Source organism: Suricata suricatta, chromosome 10 (assembly GCF_006229205.1).
Source record: "Suricata suricatta isolate VVHF042 chromosome 10, meerkat_22Aug2017_6uvM2_HiC, whole genome shotgun sequence".
NCBI classification, from domain to species: domain Eukaryota; kingdom Metazoa; phylum Chordata; class Mammalia; order Carnivora; family Herpestidae; genus Suricata; species Suricata suricatta.
Genome location: NC_043709.1, coordinates 40,466,400 through 40,487,075, shown reverse-complemented (window position 1 = coordinate 40,487,075; position 20,676 = coordinate 40,466,400). Strand labels below are relative to the sequence as shown.

General features: G+C 40.9%; 2 long non-coding RNA genes across 4 annotated transcripts in view; one reads left to right on the top strand and one right to left on the bottom strand.

The window, feature by feature from the left end:
- LOC115304986 overlaps positions 1-13,673 on the top strand; it is a 37,581-nt gene extending 23,908 nt beyond the window's left edge. The window contains exon 4 of one of the 3 annotated variants that reach the window (XR_003914709.1): positions 13,460-13,673. This is a non-coding gene — a long non-coding RNA (uncharacterized LOC115304986). Of the gene's footprint in view, positions 1-7,014; positions 7,365-8,223; positions 8,262-13,459 lie in introns of those variants that run through there. The other 2 variants (XR_003914707.1, XR_003914708.1) reach the window with 2 other exon arrangements.
- Positions 1-20,676, bottom strand: part of LOC115304987 — a 55,238-nt gene that overhangs the window by 1,396 nt on the left and 33,166 nt on the right. The gene's annotated exons all lie outside the window — the stretch shown is intronic.

Sequence of the window (20,676 nt, the reverse complement as noted above, 5' to 3'; positions counted from 1 at the left end):
TTCAAAGTCTTTTATGTTATATTATAAATGTGACTTTTCTTGATCTTAGTAATAGTAATCTTTTTCGTAATACTACGTTATTTGTTATGCTATATTATTTGTTACATATTCATTTGTGGACAATCTTTTTTTTTGTTTTAATTTTTAAATTATATTCTGTAAAGTTGCTGATTCTGGAGATTCTCTCTGTTCCTCTTTAGTCTTTGTTGCTTTTGGTCTTTCCCATTCAAAAGGTGCCCTTTAATATTTCTTACAGGGCTGCTTTAGTGGTCATGAGCTCCCTTAACTCTTATTTGTCTGAGAGACTCTTTATCTCTCTTTCTATTCTGAATGACAGCCTTGCTGGATAAAGTATTCTTGGCTGCATTTTTTTGCCACTTCAGCATGTTGAAAATACCATGCCACTCCCATCTGGCCTGCCAGGTTTCTGGGGAGAGATCTGCGGCAAACCTGACTTGTCTTCCCTTGTAGATTAGTGATTTATTTTCCCTCGTTGCTTTCAGGATTCTTTCCTTATCTGTATAGTTTAAAATTTTTTACTATAATATGTTCTTGGTGTGGGCCAGCTTTTGTTAAATTTGATGGGAGTTCTCTGTGCCTCCTGGATTTCAATGTCGGTCTCCTTCCCCAGATTAGGGAAGTTTTCAGCTCTAATGTGCTCATTTAAAACTTTTCTGCCCCCTTTCCCCTTTCTTCTTCTGGGATTCCCACGATACAAATGTTATTATGCTTTATGGAATTAGTGAGTTCCCGAAGTCTACATTCATGATCTAATACTCTTCTTTCCCTGTTCTTTTCAGCTTCATTATTTTCCATAATCTTATCTTCTGTCTAACTTATTCGCTCCTCTGAGTCGTACATCCTCATTGTCACTACACCCAGTTGGTTTTGCATCTTAGTTATAGCAATTTTTATTCCAGTCTTGACCAGGTTTTAGTTCTTTTATCTCTGCAGTAAGAGATTCTCTGGGGTCTTCTACGCCTTCTCAAGCGCAGTTAGTTTCTTTATGATAGTTATTTTAAGTTCTGGTTCAGGCATATTACTCATATCTAGCTTGGTTAGATCCCTGGCTGTGACCTCTTCGTGTTCTTTCTTTTGGGATGAATTCCTCCATTTTGGCATTTTTGTCTAGGTCACTGTGTGTGTGTGTGTGTGTGTGTGTGTGTGTGTGTGTGTGTTGGGAAACCCTGTTATATTTCCTGCTCCTCAGAGTAACAGCTTTATTAAGAAGAGGTTCTGTACTACCCAGAGCCTGGTGCTTCAGGAAGTGTTTCAGAGTGTGCACTCTGCTATTGTGTTTTGGTTGCTCCTTCCCTCAAGTCCTCTGCAGAGCTTCTCCTTGCCTGCAGTGGGGAGTGTTTGGACCTTTTCAGTGTGTGGAGTTTTAACTAGGTGTACTTTAGTCTGCTTGTTAAATAGGCCTGATCCTATTTCCATGAGAGCTGAAGCTTTGCAGCACTCTGTATTCAGTAGACTTGGTGCATGTTGGGGTTAGTGCTGGTTTTCTGGGGGAAGAGGTCTGCTGCTCTGGTCTTGAGGCGGACTTGCCCCAGTAAAGATGTACCCGCAGTGAGCAGGGGGGCAGAGCCTGGTGTCTGTGGTTCCAGCCTCCACTGGGAGGCGCTGTGTTGGTCACTGAAGTCTGCCCCTGCTGATGGGAGGCAGGAAAAACGGCTTTGCCCTGCTCTCGGGAGAGGGGAGTTTGTGCCCACTGCCACTGTGAACAATCTCCCCTCTTGTGTCCCAGGCTCTGTCGGAATCCTGCTTTCACCCTGTGTCCGAACCGTCTGCCTGCCTGGTGGCCGGTACTCCTGTGTTTTGTCTCAGTCACGCAGCTGGGTTTCAAAACCTTCAAATTTCAGGGACTCAGCCCTGCAGACTCATGCTGATCCTCTGGGGGAGAGTGCCGCAGTGCTGTGCCTAGTGCCAGTTCATCCCAGAAAATCAGCCCCATGACTGGGCAGGGGCTTGGAGTTTGTGGTAAAATGCAGCCGAAAGGTGGCTTCCAGCTTAACTGCCCTCTCAGCAGGTGCGCCTGCTGCTGTGCTATTTAACAGGCCACTCCATGACACCCCTGTCTCTTTTGTCCCCTGTGACGTAGTGCCATCCCCAAGAAGGGAAACTGTTTCTCCCAGGAGATCCTCAGACCATGCGGTCCACTCCCGGGCCTCTGCCCTCCTCCCCTCCAGGAGCACCTCTAAGCCCACCAGCACGACCCTGGTGATGGGATGGACTTAAAACCTCAGACTTTTACCTCCCTGCTTATAAAAACTTGCAACAATCAGTTCCTCTCCTTTTCCCAGTTAAGGATTTTGGGCAAGAGTTTTCCCTGTGCAATCCCCGGCAAGCTGCTTTCTGTCTTTGTCTCTTTCCCTTTCTCCCTCTTTCCTCTCACCATCATCCGGGCTCCCTCCCCTCTGCAGCACCTGCATTTCTTTTCTCTCTCAAATCAACTCTCCATAGTATCTACCTTCCATGACATAGCCACTTTCCCCCCCAGGTGTGCAGTTTGTTCTATCAGTCCTCATATGGATTTCTTGGGTGTTCAGGCTAATTTGATATTTATCTAGCTGTGTTCAAGTGACAAGGAGAGCATAGGGTCCCCCTACTATTCTGCCATCTTAACTCCTCGACTCTCTTCTGTCAACAATGAGCTATGATAGGTTTATAGGAAATAAACCACAAGACAATTCCTGTCCGGTGGAGTTTCTTCAATGATGAAAATATTCTGAATGTGTTGTTGAAAACCATGGAGCAAAATATAATGTGAAGACAGAATGTGGGATAAAGAGGAACGATAACTTTATTGCTTTGCTGGGCAAAGGAGGCTGTAGTGGGCTAAGGCCTTCAGAAACTGCAAGTCTGCCAGGGCACCTGGGGGGCTCAGTCGGTTAAGCATCCAACTTCAGCTCAGGTCGTGATCTCATAGTTCGTGGGTTCAAGGCTTGTGTCAGGTTCTATGTTGACAGCTCAGAGACTAGAGGCTGATTTGGATTCTGTGTCTCCCTCTCTGTCTGCTCCTCCCCTGCACACACACTCTCTCTCTCAAAATAAGGAAATACAGGATCTAGCCAGTTTTGAAAGGAATTGTGTATGGGCTGCCAGCTTTGTTCAACATGTCTTTAGGGTGATACTGGGTTCCTGAAACAAAAGGCTAAGAAGGGAGGAGGGGAGGTTTGCAGAAGAGAGGAAGAAGATTACTTTAAAATCGAGTTTGGCTGAAGCATTAGTGCAGCCATTTTGATTTTTTTCAACTTTATTCTTTTAAGCGTTTTCAAAGGTTCTATAATAGCAACTAACCACATGTGGCCAATGAGCATTTGAAATCCGGGTCATAAAACTGAGGAACTAAATTTTTAATTTTACCTAATGTTAACTTATTTTAACTTAATGTTAATTTAAGAAAACCTAAATATCTGAGCTTTAATAGCTGCTGTCTTGGGCAGGGCAGCTCCGGAACCAAAGCAGCTACTCTTATTTTGCAGGAATTGAGAATCCAAAGGGATGGTGTTGCAGAAATGGATAGCCAACCAGAGGCCGGCTCGACAACAATTACAAACTAGTGCATAAGATTCAAAATTATCCAAAATACATCTAAACACTGAGATCATCTAATCAAGTGATCTGTGTGGGATGAGGTTAATGAAACGAAAGCATTCAGAGAAAATAGGATTTCAGGAACTGCTATGATGGAGAAAGGAAGAGCAGAGGCAAGTGAAAGAAAAAGGACCATTTGGAGGAATGTAAATGAGATGTTGAGGCAAATGTGAAGGGAATGTGGATATTGTTAATTTTTTTTATGTTTTTGAGAGACAGAGAGAGACAGTGCGAGCAGGGGAGGGTCAGAGAGAGAGAGGGAGATACGGAATCTGAAGCAGGCTCCAGACTCTGAGCTAGTGAGAGCATGACCTGAGCCAAAGCCGGAGGCTTAACCTACTGATCCACCCAGGCACCCCGGGAATGTGGATATTGACCCCTGATTAGTGAAGGGGGACAGAATATGCCGTCCCAAGTGTGCTTCTTTGGCATAAGGAGTATTTTGAGAAATAGCACACAGGAGAAGCTCTGAAAACAGAGTAGAAGTTACCCTTTTCTAAGAGAAATTTACATTGACAAAGAAATCTCTATTTGTAAGGTATCTCCCTCACTGTATCAGGAAGAGAAGAATGACTAAATCATAAGAAACTCTTATCAATGCAGAAGTCCCTGACTTAAATCTTCATGACAAATCTTACTGTTGTTAACCAGACTTGTGCTGCTCATTTCCCTATAACTGACTTCCCCCACACCCTTCTGTCTTTTGTCTTTAGCCAAGGATGGTATTTAAGCCTGAACTATATACCACCTCTGAGAGTTACTCAGTTTTCTGAGTACTTCCCTTGCATATAGTAGGTATACATTATAAACTTGTTTGTTTTTCTCTTATTAATCTGTGTTTTTTTTTTATAGGGATCCAGCTGAGAACTTAGAAGGACAGAGGGAAAATTATTTTACTCTCCCCTATATTGGTAATATGGAAAGCCATTATCAGATAGTGTGGACACTGTAAGAAATAAGTGGAGAGAGAGAGAGAGAGAGAGAGAGAGAGAGAGAGAGAGCAAGCACGAGAGAGCACTAAAAATGCTCAATGACTGTGACCTGGCACATTTTTGTTGTTTCATCATTCCCTAAAAAAATGGTTTCAAATAATAATAGAAGATTAGCTAACCCATGTGGTTTATGAATTTGTGTAGAGGAGGAAATTTGTATTGTATCCTTCTAGATTCCGTGGCTAGTCCAATAATTAAAATGACATAAGAAAGATTAACAGGAGAAAAACAAACCTAATTGTGTACACGTACAGGAGACCCAAAAGGCAGCCAGGTTTAAAAAACATTCAGAGCTAAGGAGAGGGATAGGGGCCTGGGGCTTCAAAGCAGGGGGAAAGCAATTTATAGGAAGGGGAGAGGAGGAAACGTTTGGCAAATAAAGGCTGTGCAGATCAGTTTCTAAGTAAAAATGGTTTATCACTGGTAGTAGCTCTCTTCTTGGTAGAGGCCCCCTTTCCAAAGTAAATTTCCCTTATAATTGCCTATTTCCCCCACAAATGAAGAAATGTATGTTTCTTGTAGGCATTTAAGGGGGAGGTTACAAGCTTCTCAAGAATCTACTGGGTCTTAATTGCCTTCAGCTCAAAGTAATCATCAGGCAAGAGGGGCATGTCAAGGAGGCGGGGTCTCGTTCTGAACCCCTTTGTTTGCATCATGTTGGAAAATATATATAGTCTTTTATTATTAAACGTAAACCTCTTTTGCAAATGATATTGTATTTGATCGAATGACTTTCTACCTCACCGTTTTTTCTTTTAGCCCAATAAACTTACACACACACACACACACACACACACACACACACACTTCACACTCCTGCCAAACACCATGTTCAGAGAGAGCAGTGCTTCTCAAATTATCTGAGGTGAAGAACCAGTTTGTCTCTTCCCAATCCATCATGAACTCAGACTTGTATAAAAATACAACAACAACAACAACAACTAGAAAAATGGAAGAAAAAGATATACAAAATACAAGACAGATTTCTTTTCTTAGATTCAACATATTGCTTTAAAACTTCCCAAATGCTTACTTTCAATGTATTACTTATTGCTCCATGGACTTGTTAAGAAATGATTAAATAAGACAAATCAGGTAATAGCACCTCACGAAGCAGATAGATTCCATTCAGGGAACCGTAAATTGGGGAGAGAGAAAGTCTGAAAGCTTTTACAGGAAAAAGAAGAAAGAACAAGGAAGAAAGAAATAGAAGATATCAGATTGGCGGGGGCTACTTAGTTAACCTTGCCTGGGGTAAGAAGGAACAGGGAAGTAAGGGGAGAGTCCAAAGTTGGCGTAGCTGCCTGGAGAGTCTGTCTCTGGTGAAGCCGGGCATTTACAGGGACATGAAAGTTACCTAAGCTTCAGTTCATGATGTGGCACCCAGAGAAGGAGCAGTTCCATCTTGGGACTAGAAATTTATTTCAACTGGTAACAAGTAATGTGTTATTTGGCACCTGCCTATGTATTATACTTTGGATAGCATTGATTTAGATGCATGAAGATTTGCCTATGTAGAATGTTGTGGAATAAATAATATAATATATATGAATAATATATATAGAAATTTATATACACAGCACACTGCATAGATAATATTATTTTTCTTATCTTCAACTATTTATACTTTTAAAATGAAACAAATCATTTAAAGTTCAGAGTCTATAAGAAATCAAGATTTTTTTTGAAAAGGCCTTTTTAGTTCTTTCCTTATTTTCTTGCACTCATAAGTTTTATTTAAAATGTCAGTTTTCCAACAATTTGACAATAAAATATTATGGAAAAAAATGTCAGTTTTCCAATGAACTCTTGTGTTCAAGAGTTTTGTGTTCTTGTGTTGGACACCCCAGATGATTATGTAGGGGTATTGATCTCTAATATCTAATGTTTGTCTGTTTAATGTTAAGAACATTTTTATTCTTGAACAAAATCTTATAAGATAGATGCTCATAACATTACAGTTTATGGCCACAAAAAAGAGTGAGTTATCATAAAATGGTTGAGTTTTCACAAACATCAATGTCTTGCTATTGGACGTGAGGACACAGAAAAAGTCTGGCCAAGAGAGAGCTGAGGAAATCAGTGTTTAGCACTGAAAGATTTGCAAACGTGCAAAGTGCAAATGTGTTTTTCAAAAATGTGTGAATACATCTTGCTTAAAGTTTTATTTACCTTAAAAATTTCTTCATCTAGAGGCACCTGAGTGGCTCAGTCAGTTGTGCATTTGACTCTTGATTTCGGCTCAGGTCATGATCCCAGGGTCCTGGGATCAAGCCTGTGTCAGACTCCAGGCTGGAGCCTGCTTGAGATTCTCTCTCTCTCCCTCTGCCCCTCTCTCCCACTCACACACACACTGTCTCTCTCTAATAATAATAATAAAAACATTCCTTCATCTAACACTGCCTTTATTCTTCTGAAATTTTAGGATAAAATCATAGTAGAAGCCTACAGAAGAAAAAGCAAGTGCATATCACTTAGGAATAACAGCCTGAGAAGAAACTGAAATGAAAGCTCCCAGCCTGTTGGCATTTATTTTTCCTTCACACCCTTAAAGTTCTGAAGCCCTTGTATTCTATTTCCAAAACCTGTGATTAGTGTTTTAACATTTCCTCCAATTTTGCTGAGTAATCTAATTTGACCTCCATTTAAGAGAAAAGCCTTCTTAATCATTTTGTAACTTTATTACCATACAACATGAATAACAAATGTTGAGTGATCCTTAATAGGATCCTAGATTAGAAAAAAAAAATCTTTGACCAGGGCATTATTAAGACACTAGAGGGGCGCCTGGGTGGTCAGTGGGTTAAGCGTCTGACTTTGGCTCAGGTCATGATCTTGCAGTTCCTGGGTTCGAGCCCTGTGTCAGGCTCTGTACTGACAGCTCAGAGCCTGGAGCCTACTTCAGATTCTGTGTCTCCCTCTCTCTCTGACCCTCCCCTGCTCATGCTGTGTCTCTTTGTCTCTCAAAAATTAAAAAAAAAATTAAAAAAAATTTTAAGACACTAGAGAAAATTTGAAGATTGGTCATATTTATTAGATAATTTTATTATATTAACATTAAACTTTTTTGGTGTGATATGTATTGTGGTTATATAGGAGACTATCCTTGTTCTTTTTTTTTTTTTTTAATAATATAGCTTATTGTCAAATTGGTTTCCATACCACACCCAGTGCTCAGCCCAACAAGTACCCTCCTCAGTGATATCCTTGTTCTTAAAAAACACATGGTTAAGTGTTCAGGGAGAAAGTACCATGATGTTTGCAACATACTTTCAAATGGTTCAGCATTAAAAAATGAGGCACACTGATATAGAGGATAGATAGATAGATACATAGATACATAGATACATAGATACATAGAAAGAACAAGCCAATGTGGCAAAGGGTTGATAATTGGTATATTTAAGCAAGACTATCCCTAACCCTGCAGGGTCTGTCAAAAGTATAAATGGAGATTCATATACTGTGCCTAAATATTTAAAGCTATAAAGCAAATTCATAAAATGATAAAATACATTCTATCCTTTACTTTGACCAACATATCTTCATAATGATCTGGAAACCAAGTTCAAATTTATTTTTTTATTTATTTATTTTTTTAAATTTTTTTAATGTTTTATTTATTTTGATACAGAAAGAAACAGAGCATGAGACGGGGAGAGGCAGAGAGAGAAGGAGACACAGAACCGAAAGCAGGCTCCAGGCTCTGAGCTAGCTGTCTTCACAGAGCCTGATGCAGGGCTCGAACCCACGAACGTGAGATCTGACCTCAGCCGAAGTTGGAGGCCCAACCGACTGAGCCACCCAGGTGCCCCACCAAGTTCAAATTTAGAATTTACAAACACCTGCAAGTTTTGTGTTTCAAGGAAAGCCAGCCCTGGTCTCCTGACCTGTAACCAGTCCCCTTTCTCTCCCCATTCCTGCACCATAAGGGACTCTGCACATCTGTGGGGACACTTCAGTTCATGCATTCAAGCACCATGTGTGGGGTAGCAGAACCCGAAACATGTCCCTTTGGCATAAGATTATTTTGAGCTGAAGACAATTGAGAAGAAGCAGATATAAGAAAAGCTTGCTGCCCTCCCTCTATTTGCCCAAAACAAGGACAGAAATTTTCAAGGATATTCCTCTTCCCCTCTGTATCAAGAAGGACAAAAGCTAATCACTAGAGATAGTTTTAGAATCTATCAGCCTGGAAATGGTCCTGGAAGAATCTATATCACAAACACTACTATCTAGCTTTTATTCTGCCATTAGTTCCCTATATATCTGTGTCTCCATTATTTGCTGCCCTTAGAAACTCACAGTCTTTTTCCTTTGTCTGTCACTTCTATAGAAATGTGTTGTTCCTTTGCTAAGATACTATATGAACTGAGGCTCTAACTAAACCTTTGAGTTACTGATCTTTCTCTGGGTATCTCCCCTCCATACATTTGGTATACATATTAATAAACTTGTCTGTTAGTTTTTCTCTTATTTCTCTGTCTTTAGTTATACAGGTCCAGCCAAGAACTTATCGAGATTATGTTTCCTCTTTTTCACATCCATATCACACAGCTCGCCACTCCCATAAACAGCTGTTTCTTGGCCCCCTTTGGGCCAAGGGCTATGCACAGTGGAGGTGGTCTAACCTCAGGAAAATGAACCCAAAAAAAGATGAAGTTAACAGGAATTTCAGGGTCTAGGACTCCTGAAGTGTGGAGGGGTTGCAGTGGGAGATGAACTCCAGATGGGCATACCTCTTGGCTCAGAATACCTCTCATCCCTTGAGGAAGGCCAAGGCTGGGGGAGAAAATAGGGGGGGTCCTCCAACATATGGGGAGTGATGGATATAAGTGAAGGGATATGGATTTTCAATGAAATTATTCTTTCAATTTTTAAAACAAAATTTAATGTTTATTTATTTTTGAGAGAGAGAGATACAGAGCACGAGTAGGGGAGGGGCAGAGAGTCAGAAAGACAAAGAATCTGAAGCAGGCTCCAGGCTCTGAGCTGTCAGCACAGTAGCGGACCTGGGGCTCAAACCCACAAACTGTGAGATCATGACCTCAGTTGAGATTGGAGGCCTAAGCAGCTGAGCCACCCAGGTGCCCCTCTTTCAATTTTTAACTTCAGCATTTTGGCATATTTTTTTCCACTTTCCAAAACTGCATTGGAGATGATTTGGAAAAAAACAATTTTGTATCCTATTTTTCTCACATCTTTCTAACAATTGTAGGGGAGGGAAATTAATCTTCCGTCTATCCTCAGAGTTCTTAGCAAAGACTTCTGTAATAAAAGAAGTTTAGTAGCATGTATGCCTCATGTGTACATGGGAGATGATCAGGGAAAAATGAGTAACTCAGAGGTGGCTCAGAGTTCAGGCTTAAATATCATCTTCACTGGGACAGGGAGGAAGGGTACAGGCCTCTTAGGGGAGAGTAAATGATTTTTAGGGAAGATGAATGTGTTCTTAGAAAAAATAGAGGGGAGATATGATAGTCTGTGGTAAGTTTGGATGTGGTGCCCTTGATTCCTGGTTGATGACTCTCTTGGGGAGGGATCTAGGACAACCGAGTTCCTTTTGTTCTCTCTTGAGGCAGATGCGAGGTGTTCAGAGAAATGCTCCTTGCATTTACTGCTTTTTCAAACGTCTCCAACTCAAAATAGTTAATGTGCCAAAGCGGCATATTTTGAGGTGGCATGTCCTGAACGCCTACATTCGTATTTTGAGATGGCATATTCTGCTACCCTTAGCAATAATCGTTTACATGATTAAAAACTATTTGCAAATATTATTTTTAATTTCATTAGATTCAATCTGTGATACTGTGATTTATAATAAGAATATTTATTTAGTCTTCATCCTTGTTCTCGGCATGGAGCTCCACAAACCCCTAGAATTTCCTGACTGTTGAGAGTGAGACAAAATATCTTTTGTTATGTTAATGAGGTGACTTGTGGATTGCACCTGGGGAGGGGCTCTGGTTGCCAGGGGAAACGGCCTGGTGTTTAGAAGGCTGGAGGTTTTGATCCCACCCCCTGACTTCCCAGGAGGGAGAGGGGCTGGCGATTGAGCTCTGTCACCAGCGGTCATTGATTTAATCAATCGTGCTTACATAATGAAGCTTCCATAAAAAACTGAAAGGCCTAGATTTGCAGAGCATCCGGGTGGATGACCCCATGAAAATTTGTTGTTTGTTTAGATGTTTATTTTTGGGATAGACAGAGCATGAGTTGGGGAGGAATAGAGAGAGAGGGAGACACAGAATCCGAAGCAGGCTCCAGGTTCTGAACTGTCAGCACTGAGGCCAACGCGGGGCTCAAACTCAGGAGCCGAGAGATCATGACCTAAGCTGAAGTTGGGTGCTTACCTGAGCCAGCCAGGCGCCGCAGAACCGATAGGAATTTAAGGATGGTGGTATGCTTAGTGAGCATGGGAGCTGTGAGCCACTTCCCACGTGTAGTGTTTTATAGTATATCCTTTTATAATAAACTGGCAAATGTTCTCTGAGCTCTGTGAGATGCGACAGCAAATTAATCGACCCTAAGGAGGGGGTTGTGGGAACCTCCAATCTATAGCCACTTGGTCAGAAGCTCAAGTGACAAACCTGCAATTAAAATTGGCTTCTCAAGGGGTTGGTGAGGAGTCTTGTACCACTGTGTCCTTAACCCGTGAGATCTGATACTATTTTCTTTTTTTTTTTAACTCTATGTATGTATGTATGTATGTATGTATGTATGTATTTATTTAGAGAGAGAGAGAGAGAGAGTGCATGCACAAGTTGGGGAGTGGCCGAGAAAGAGGGAGAGAGAACATCCCAAGCAGGCTTCCCACTGTCAGCACAGAGCTTGACTCACTTGATTATGACCTAAGCCAAAATCAAGAGTCAGATGCTTAACGGACTGAGCTACCCATGTGCCCACGATGCTATTTTCTAGGTAAATAGTTTCAGAACCGAGTTGAATTGTAGGCCACCTAGACGGTGTCTGCTGGGACTTTCCTGTTGACAGAACTCAGGCCTGGGGCCACATGTGAGTTCTGGGAGAGCTGGGAAAGGCAGTCTGACAGTTTCCCAGAACCAGAGGGAAATAACGTGACCCAACATATCTGAACTCTGCAGTCTACTAACAGAGTAGGCAACTGCAGGTGGTACAGGTAATTGACAGTGTCAGCCTGTCAGGGGACAAAAGCAAGAGGCTCTAGGGTTTGTTTTGTTTTGTTTGTTTTCCCTGGTGGACTCCATGAACCTCCACTCTGCCACAGATCTCTTAAAATCCCCTTTCAGTCTCCAGCCTGTATAAACACTTAAGAGACTGAAAACCTTCCTGAGGAATTCATATAGCTAGTAATCCCTTTCAAATGTACTTCGTGAGAACAGTTCTGTTAGACCTTGTGTTTGAGCCAGTTTGGTGGTAGTATTCACTGGATACACTCTACTGTGTATCTTGTATTCAGTATAAATGAGGAGTCCTTGAATTTGTGGAAATTGCTTCCCAATGGTTTCTTTGCATTTTTAAAAATGATGAATTTCTTATAAAGGAGGTTCAAGTTACTTATTTTAGTTTAAATTCATAGTGTTATTTTTATAGCTAGAGCAGAGAGTGACTGTGTGCTATTCACTAAAATTTTGAGAAAAGGTCAGGCCTTAGTGGATTTATATTTCAAATCTTCTGACTTTACGTTTTTTGCATTGATTTTAGGTATTGACTGAAATTATAAGCAAGTTGAATGGCAGAATTGGGGAATTCAGTTGCTGTCATTATAAATAAAGACCTTAATCTGTGGAAAGGGAGATTAAAAAGGTCATTTTAAGTTAACAGATGTGGGTTCATTTAAGCATTTCCAAAAGAAAGTCTCCAAACTAGATAAGTCCTAAGGAAGTCTGATTGGATGTGGCTTTAGCTGGTAGGACTACCAGTTAGGCTGACTGACAACGTTTGCCCCATGAGCAAGAAGGTCGAAAATTGACTTCAGATGGTTAGTCCCTGATCTGCACACAAGAATCTACCAAAATATCTTTGAGGAGCAGAGAGACAACAAGGGTTCAGACATCCTCAACCTAAATTCTGAAAATATTAGGGGAACACATTAATAGGACCAGTGAGGAGACTATTTGTGTTCCTTAGAGGTAACATTAACTCTGAACTTATTTTTTTTCTGTTGCTTTAGGAAAAAAGCAATAATAAAAGATGCCAGAAACATGTTGCTGTTAATAAGCCACTGCCGTTGGCAAAACAATTAATCATTTACTCAACAAGTATTTATTAAGCATTGGCACTAAGTACTGAAGATGTGAAGATTAATAAACAGAAGTTTCTGCCCTTACACAGCACACAGCCCAGAGCAGAAGACAAATATTGCAAAATGGCGCTCTAAGGGCTGTCGTGGGGGCATGCATAAGGTGTGGACGGGGCACAGAGAAGGACGAAAGTTTGGAGAGAGTGGTCAGGGACAGATTTACAGAAAACACCCTTGGGACGCATCTCAAAGGACGCGCATGAGGGGCACCTGGGTGGCTCAGTAGGTTAAGCATCCAACTTCAACTCAGGCCATGATCTCATGGTTTGTGAGTTCAAGTCCCAAACTGGGCTCTGCGTGGATTCTCTGTCTCTCTCTCTCTCTCTCTCTGCCCCTGTCCTACTGGCACTCTCTGACTCTCTCAAAATAAATAAATAAACTTTAAAAAGTTATTTTTAAAAAGAGATGCAAAGGAGTTTGCCAGTGTATGCAGTGCTTTTCTGAGAGAGGAAAAGCATACCAAAGCTTGTCAGAGCATAAAGGGACTCACCAACTTTCACATCAATTTAATTAAGAAGCTGTTTTCATAGCAGAATTTTTTTTATTTCAAGGTTTTCTCTTTTGATTTGCTTTTCTTTATATTTTAAAGAAAGCCTGTCTGCAAGAATGTTAATGGAGAGCCAAAGCGATGTCACCATTGTGGAGTCTAAAGCACCCAGGATGACTTCTGAATCTCTTCTGCTGACCTAGTTTCCCTAAAAGATTACCTGGCAGAACCATGTGGATGAAAGCCTGACCATTAGAAAAAGGGCATTTTAAATCTCTGGTCTTTTTTCAAATTAAAAACATATAAGGGGCGCCTGGCTGGCTCAGTCAGTTGAGCATCCAACTTTGGCTCAGGTCATGATCTCACAGTTTGTGAGTTCGAGTCCCACCTTGGGCTTGTTGCTGTCCATGCAGAGCCTGCTTTGAATCCTCTGTCCCCATCTCTATCTGCCTCTTATCCCCCTCAGAAATTAATAAACACTAAAAACTAAAAATAAAACATACAAGACACTTTTCTTTAACCATATAGTTAAATTTTGATTATTCAGGGAGGTAGGGATAAGAATTGGGATGAGCAAACCAAGAAAAATAGGGAAAAGAATGGAGGAAACAATAGCAAAACTCATTTTTAAAAATCAGAGTAAAAATGAAAGAATTAAAATCGAGGATACCCATTTTTACACTAATTATGAATGGACTGAATTTCCCCAATAAAGTCAGAAACTGCATGAGTTTAAAAATAGATTGCCCTTAATGCTGTTTATAGGAAACACTAGACACACGATAAGAAAAAGGAAATAGGACAACTGAAATCTGTAAATTATCTCAAAATCCACATTTGCTCATGATTTTATTATTTTTTAATTATATTTAAAACTTTTTAATTTATTTTTGAGAGAGAGAGAGTGCGAGCAGGGGAGGGTCAGAGAGAGAGGGAGACATAGAATCAGAAGCAGGCTCCAGGCTCTGAGCTAGCTGTCAGCACAGAGCCCGACGTGGGGCTTGAACCCAAGACCTGCGAGAGAATGACCTGAGCTGAAGCCGATGCTCAATCGACTGAGCCGCCCAGGTGCCTCATGCTCATGATTTTAACTGCTTTGTTCCATCAGACTTCTTGCCTCAAGTGAAGATTGAAAAGTCAAATTGGCAGCTTGAAGTATCCTTAATATTTATAGACTACACAATTCTCCGACAGAAATATAAGTAAAGAATTTATCTTAAAGCAAGTTGTATCTGTCAGGGTCCAGTCAGAAAAACAGAAATTGCAACAACAGAGAAAAGTTAATATGAGAAACTGATTACACAAGTGTTAGAGGCACCGTGAAGTGACACAAAGACAGCAAGGGCAGGAAACGGTCACCATTCCCTCGTTTGGGGGGAAACACAAGCAAAGTGGAGTCTGTCAGAGTCTAGAAGTCAGGACCCTAACTTGCAACACCTGAAGTCTAGAGACCCTTGGACGATTGTCTCCCAACATAGCTTCCATCATGTTCTGTCGGCAAGGAGAGATGACGCAGGCGTGCTCTGCGAAGATGCTGTTTCTTACCGCAGGCTTATCCTCAGCCCTGTTTCCTGGTGAAGGGGGTACACCGCATGGAAGTAAGGGGTCTCCTTCTTCTGAAGACGGTAATGCTAAGTCCTACAATCCTACCGGTTGCCCAAGTAGCCTCCTTGGCACCATTATTTTAGGACAACACCAGAACTGTAGTGGCAGCAAATAGGAGCATTCCAGAGGCAAAACAAACCAACCAACCAGCTATCCCAAGTAAGAAGAGAAAAAAATGGGGTGGACTTGGGCTTCTTCTATAGCCTAGAGCAGAGTCCATCTTGATCATTCTAGAAATCCACAATGACAACCTTCTAGGACATGATATATTCTCCCAAAAGAAGACAGTTGTGGGTCCTACACCACATTTTCTGAATTCCAGATAATAGAAAACAGCTTCCATCAACAGAACATAAGGGAAGACGTCACTTTATAGAAGGATAAAGTCATTTTTAACCTTCCAGTCAAAAAAACTTCACTAGAAATGGGGCTTTTCTAATTACTGAGAGAACATCTGGAAAGATCGTTCAAAAGTGGAGCTGTCAAAATATAACTGCTGATGTGTGCATGATCTTGGACAAGGTTTTAATTCATTCAAGTCAGTCTGTGCCCCCTGAGAGCTGAGCCCTGGGCTTGAAGTCAGAATAAGATTACCCGGCTTTCTCTGTCCCTGTGCAATCCATCAACCCCGTGGGTGGTGAAGTTACATGGATTAATCAGATAAGCCTCTGCTGCAATGATTATAATGACAGAAAAGCAGTGAAATAAAATAAGGCCAACACAAATCCATCCCCTTGCATAAAAGTTGGAGAGTTTGTGAATTTAGGACATTGTCATTCCATGTCAAGATTTATCATTTCTAGCCATACACTGGATTATAACCATTCTATAAGGCAACTATTCCAAGAATCTCAGGTTTAATGTTACCTCAAATATTATTAGTTGCAGGGGTGCCTGGGTGGCTCAGTCGGTTAAGTGTCCGACTTTGGCTCAGGACTTGATTTCACAGTCCGTGGGTTCAAGCCCCGTGTTGGGCTCTGTGCTGACAGCTCGGAGCCTGAAGCCTGCTTTGGATTCTGTGTCTCCCTCTCTCTCTGCCCCTCCCCACCTCAAGCTCTGCCTCTCTTTGTCTCAAAAATAAATAAAAATTAAAAAATATATATATTATTAGTTGCAGAGGTAACAAAATGACCATAAGCCAAATGTATAGACATGTTGTGTGGCCCCTATCACATTCCCCAGTGGAATGATAGCACATTTAAGAAGTAGAAGCTTTTATATAAAAAGGAGTATTCCTGGCTTCTCTTTAAAAATAGAAATATTTCTTGGGGCACCTGGGTGGCTCAGTCAGTAAACATCTGACTCTTGGTTTTGGCTCAGGTCATAACCTCAGGATTCATGAGTTTGAGCCCCAGGTTGAGCTCTGCACTGCTTGGGATTCTCTTTCTTTCCCTGTCTCTCTGCCCATACTCCACTAGATCCTGCAGGCACCCACTCTTTCTCTCTCAAAATACATAAATAAACCTAAAACAAATAGAAAGATTTCTCAAAGCAGGATCCATGTTCCTGCATGAAAACTGTTGGTGCTTAATAACAACTGTGCATTAGAGGGAATATGACCCATTACTCCCTACTGTGTCTCCAATTTGAGGCTGAGAGTCAGCCACTGTTTATCATGATGCTGCAACTGTTTTTTTAATTAATTAATTTATTTTGGGAGGGCAGAGAGAGAGGGAGAGAGAATCCTAAGCAGGCCCCCCACATTGTCAGCACGCAGCCTGCTGTGGGGCTTAAACCCCACGAAGTGTGAGATCACGACCTGAGCTGAAGCCAGGAGTCAGACACTTAACCGACTGGGCCACCCAGGTGCCTTGCTGCACCTGTTTTACATGGAGTTAATGGAGAAGTGAAACTTTTTGCACTTGGCCTCTTTTCTCATTTCTGCTCCTTGGCTGGCCTCTGTGGGCATCTGAGTGGGGGGGGGGGTCTAGTCTGGCTGACAGTCCCCGCCTCACGTGATGTGAGTCCCTAGGTACCATCTTCAGCCTCTGCAGAGTCACAGGGGACTCCTCCTCCCCGACACAGCCAGCTCCATCTTTAGTCATCTTTGAACATTACGAAGTTCCTAATATTGAACAGAAATGTGTCTTCCTATGGTCTCTGTTAGTCCTAGTGCTATTCTTGGAACTCTCCACCATGCACAACACTAACAAATACCAAATAATGCAGTGACTTCTACAAAACACTAGTCCAGAGCCTGGCATGGCGCCAGGCACTCAGTAAGTGTTGGTTTCCTTCCCTGCTCCATTTTTCCACTGAAAAAATATCTGACGAACACTCGTCGAGGGTCCACTATGGGCAGGCAAGGTACTGTCCTGGTAACTAAAAGTGAAGGGTGAATAAAGCAGTCTCTGAATGCTAGAAACTGATGGTGTGAGTATAAATTGGTCCAGCCATTATGGAAAACAATATGGAGATCCTCAAAAAATTAAACATAGAGCTACCATGTGATCCAGTAATCCCAGGCTAAGCATATATCCAAAGGAAATGAAAACAAGATATTGCATCCCCATGTTTATTGCAGCATTATTCACAATAGCCAGGATGTGGAAACAACCTAAAAGTCTGTCAGTGGATAAATGAATAAAGAAGATGTGGTATATATACACATACAACGAAACATTATTTAGCTATGAGAAAGAAGGAAATCCTATTATGTGACTATGGAGGTGTTAGCTAAGCTACAGTGGTAATCATACTGGAATATACAAACGTAGCAAATCAATGGGTTTTATATTTTAAACTTAAACAATGTTATGTTAACAATCTCAATAGAAAGGAAGAAGAGAGAAAGAAAGAAAGAAAGAAAGAAAGAAAGAAAGAAAGAAAGAAAGAGAAAGAAAGAAAAGAAAGAAAGAAAGAAAGAAAGAAAGAAAGAAAGAAAGAAAGAAAGAAAGAAAGAAAGAAAGAAAGAAAGAAAGAAACTAGCTCTGTGGGGAGCGCCTCTGCTCCACTCTGCAGAAGGGCAGGAGGCGCCTGTTTTACTTTGCCTCTGTTGCCCTTGCCAGATTGGCTGGCAAAGGATGTGGGAAAGCAGGAGAGCAGAAGAGCAGTGTCATTCAAGAGCGACAGGAGACGGGCAGGCTTCCTGAAGTTGCAGGTGGAAAGCCTAGATCAGGCAGGCACCACAGCAGCAAATTGCACCCAACACCCTTCCCCAGAGGGGCCACGTGCCAGGCCACCAGCCTGGGACCTGCGGGGTTCTTGAAGCACAGTGATGCACAGATAGACCCACACCTTCAAAGGAACAGTGTGGCATATGGAGGTGGGGCCAGATCATGGGTCTGCATACTCACTGTCGCCTGCATCCCACATTTTCGTCCTTGATATCTGTACTGTATAAATAAATAATGCCATAAACAACATATATGGATTGATATAAAGAACGTACGGTGTGGGGCGCCTGGGTGGCTCAGTTGGTTAGGTGGCCAACTTGGTCTCAGGTCATGATCTCCTGGTTCGTGGGTTCAACCCCCCATTGGCCTTCGTGCTGACAGCTCAGAGCTTGGAGCCTGCTTTGGATTGTGTCTGCCCCTTCCCCCGTTTCACTCTGTCTCTCTCTCTTTCTCTCAAAAATAAATAAACATTAAAGGATTAAAAAAAAAAAAGAAAATATTTTCTCAGATTCCTTTTGGAATATTTATTATTTCAAGAGTCAGGACCAAACAATTAAGATTGATGTCCTCACAGTGAACACAATTCTTTGTCATCCCTAGAGGACAGGCTGGAGAACAAAGAAAGTGAATTGTCAGCCTAAACACATCTTGTTTAAGCCTCGGAATTTTCTGTTTAGTTTGAGTGCTGTCCTTAAAGGACTTTACGTTATTTTAATTTTTCTGATGTCTCTACCTTTTCCAAATAGGATTTATATAATTAGACAAGCTGAAACATATTTAAAAGCTGGTAAACAGAATAGTGAAGTCACCCTGAACTGTGTCATATGAAAGAGGAACAGAAATTCGCTCTGTCCCGGGTGGCATAGCCTATAAATTTGTCTTTCAGAAATAAAACAACAGCACATGAAGACAGGTCTACTAGACATTTTTTGAAGCATTACTGTTTCTTTGGTCAAAAGTTTTATTACATCAGTAAGTGTCCATAATCAATATATAGTTTTATTTTATATGATTAATATTTTATGTAATGAGTAATTTTACTGGTTTTTTGTTACTCGTTTGTTTTTAAGATCGAAACATGTTGTGACATCTGGCCTATTCCTTTTGACTATGATATTCCATTATCTGCTTACATCATAATTTACTTATTGGTTCCCACTTTATGAAGCATTATCTTTAATAAGAAATAACTGGAAATGAAAGGCATAGATGCAAACAGAAAAAGTGTTGAATAGAAAATGGTATATCTATATCATAAAATATATGCAACTCTCATAAAAATGAGAAAAAGGCACTAACTTGGAAAGTTATACTACTAAGTATCTAGAATAATTTATACATACACACACACACACAGTATATAGAATAATTTTATGTTTGGAAAAAAAGAAAAAAAACTTTAAAAAATGCTATATATATATATACATATTATACATGTATATGTGAGTTTGTATAAACCCAATGAAAAGATACCCAATAAACAAAATGTTAATACTGATTTGCATGGCAGTGGAAATGGATAGAAAAGGAAGAGACTACATTTTTATTTTATATGCCTCTGTGTTGTTTGATTTCATGTGTTATTTTGAAGTTTGAAATAGCAATGATAATAAAGTATTAAATTTAAAAATATATGTTGTTAGCACTTAATTTTTGCTTCAGACTCTTCTTTCTAGATGATTGGTGTTAAAATACTATCTCCCAAACAATCCTTCCCTTCCCAACTCTGTCAAAAATGTCCCTCAAAGTCTCAGTGTCTATACTAATTCCTCATTTTTGTGCCAGAGAATAAACTAATTCACACTAAAGTGTGAATGATTGATGTTGTCTTAACTGGGATATTTGAATATTTTTAAGGGCTGTGGGTGGGCTGTAAGCTGTAACTGCATCCGTCTAAATGCACTTCTAATTTCAAACAGGAGTGGGATGACTGGGCGAGTGACTTTAGGGAAAGAAATCTTTCTGGTAGTTCTCACTCTTGGACCCATCACAGACCAGTTACTCCAACTACATGTGCCTAGGCCCAGTTATGGGAGAGGCCCATGCAACAAAAATCTCAGAAAGTTTCTGTTCGTTTTATATTAAAAACCTAAAAATGGTTTCCACAGTTGATTCATTTTGTGGAAATTGAATCATCCTGCAGAAACTGAATCATCCAAACAGATTAAAAAAAAATTTTTTTTGATGTTTGTTTACTTTTAGAGAGAAATAGAGCACAAGTGGGGAGAAGCAGAAGAGAGACACAGAATCTGAAGCAGGCTCCAGGAAAGCCTGATGCAGGGCTTGAACCCATGAGCAGTGAGATCATGACCTGAGCCGAAGTCGGACGCTCAACCATCTGAGCCACCCAGACACCCCTCATCCAAACAGATTCTAAGAGGACATACTTCATTTTCCGGATAGCAAAGATGAGAAGATTAGATCTGTGTTTTCTTCTTCCTCGCTACATATAAAGTTCCTGAATCTCTAGTGAAATCGATGATCAGTTATTTGTCTTTCTCCAAGTGGCCTGGCCACCTGGATTTATCCTGCAAAGATGGAATTGCTCGGATGAGCCTCAGCAACATGAGGCAAACTATTAATAACACAGGCAATATC